We start from the raw sequence: 1839 nt of genomic DNA, 5'->3' as shown, positions 1-1839 counted from the left end.
TGTGTCTCCATTGGCCCTGCCATCCAGGTTTGGAGTCTCCCAAACCTCAGAGGGCAGCTCCAGGAGCAGCATGGAGAACGGAGGCAGGGAGCAGGACCGCGGATCTGAGTCTGATGAGGACGAAGATTCTGAACAGAACGCGTCAGACACAAGTAAATTGGAGAACAGCCAATCACAGAGCGTCATTTGTCAGTGGAAACAACACTCGGCTCTTTGTCTTATTCTGTGCCCGTTGTTTGTCTTGTTTCCAGGTCCAGGCTGGACAGCGAATTTCAGGGACTCTGGAGGGACTGCAGCATCCCAAAACCAGGCAGGGTGGGACAGCTCAGCCGGGGGTGGAGCAGAGACACAGGAAACAGGCTGGGCCAACTTCACTGAGTTCCAGCCTTTCTCCGGGTGAGAAGCAAAACTGTTGATGCAAAGTAGCAGGTCTCCTAGGCTTATGTTAAAAAAATGAAAAAAAACATTAACTGACATTTAATATTTTATTGGTCTAATAGATCGTAGTTTAAATTGATATTTTACCATACAAATTATGTTCTATATAAGAAGGAGCTGGTAATGTTTAGGCTCATAGATTCGAGAGTGATTGTTCCAACAACCTTTTCATTCAAGACTTACCCAGAGGTCAGTGTGAGAAAAAACAGAAGGTTTTAGAGTTGCGGAAAAAATCTTAAAATTAGGGGAAACCGATGACGGACATGGTGGTGCAGTGGTCAGCACTGTCACCTCACAGAACGAGGTTTTGGGTTTGAACCTTGCTGTGTGAAGTTTGCATGTTCTCCCCGTCCAAATGTCTCTAAATTGCCCATAGGTGTGAATGTGAGTGTGACTGGTTGTTTGTTTCTATGTGTCAGCCTTGTGATTGACTGGCGACCTGTTCAGGGTGTACCCTGCCTGCACCCAATGTCAGCTGGGATTGGCTCCAGCCCCCCCGTGACCCTATACGGATAAGAGTTATGGCGAATGAATGAATGAATGAATGAATGAATGAATGAACGAACAATGACTACTATAGAGGATATATGTTAACAACGGTTTTTACTGTATAGCCACACCACTACTAAGTGCTAACAAATATGCTATGGCTGAATGGTTTGACCTAATGCAGAGTGAGGAAAACAAATAGAAAAAGTAAAGGCCATCAGAATCAATGATGATGTATATGACGTACAGAACAGTTAGAGAGAGATCTGTTGTGAGTAGTGCCAAAAATGGCAATTTTATCCATTTACACTTAAATCCACTACACTGTTAGGAGTGAAAAAAGTGCAGTGGTCCTGAAGCCACTGTACATTTATTGTAAAATATAGATTCTGCTGGAACAGTAGTCTTTACAACTTGTTAACACAGATTTCTCTTCTCCTACAGCACAGAAACGAATCCCAGGTGCAGCTCTCCCGTGGATGGCGGAGCCGCTGATAAACAAGCCAAACAAAACCACGAGAAAAGTGGTGAGTGTTCACCTCAGCTGGTCTACCCACTCCCACCCACCTGCCTCTCTGTTGAAGACAGAACCCGTCTCAGTTAGAGTTGGTGAAAGAATTTAAAATAAATGTAAAACAAACTCTAACAATTACACACCTGTTGCTCAGTACTTTTTTTTGTGTGTCCGTCAGCAGATGCTGGTGCCTCTCCTGGTACTTGGCCAGTGGGAGAAGGGAGGAAGGCTCCTCTCGTGGCCTCAGACAGCAGCTCCTCTGGGGGATCGGACAGCGAGGAGGACGACAAAAATGCTGGTGCTTCTCCAACCGCAGCCATCACCTCGGAAAAGGCTGGCGCCCCTGGCAACAAGACAGCTGACCTCAAAAGGTTAGGATCTTATAACTGAAAGTATTT

The 1839-nt window shown here is 45.6% G+C and overlaps 1 long non-coding RNA gene across 1 annotated transcript; it reads left to right on the top strand.

The window, feature by feature from the left end:
• Positions 1 to 869: 869 nt before the first annotated feature.
• LOC111656254 (uncharacterized) lies at positions 870 to 1811 on the top strand. The gene is made up of 2 exons (XR_015437293.1): positions 870 to 1454; positions 1620 to 1811. It is a non-coding gene; the product is annotated as an uncharacterized LOC111656254 (long non-coding RNA).
• Positions 1812 to 1839: the final 28 nt, after the last annotated feature.

The sequence above is a fragment of the Seriola lalandi genome, unplaced genomic scaffold (assembly GCF_002814215.2).
Source record: "Seriola lalandi dorsalis isolate HSWRI2012SDOR001 ecotype SW California unplaced genomic scaffold, Sedor1 jcf7180001976142, whole genome shotgun sequence".
NCBI lineage: Eukaryota > Metazoa > Chordata > Actinopteri > Carangiformes > Carangidae > Seriola > Seriola lalandi.
Note: the sequence above shows the minus strand (reverse complement) of the source record. Positions and strands in the feature narration are given on the sequence as shown.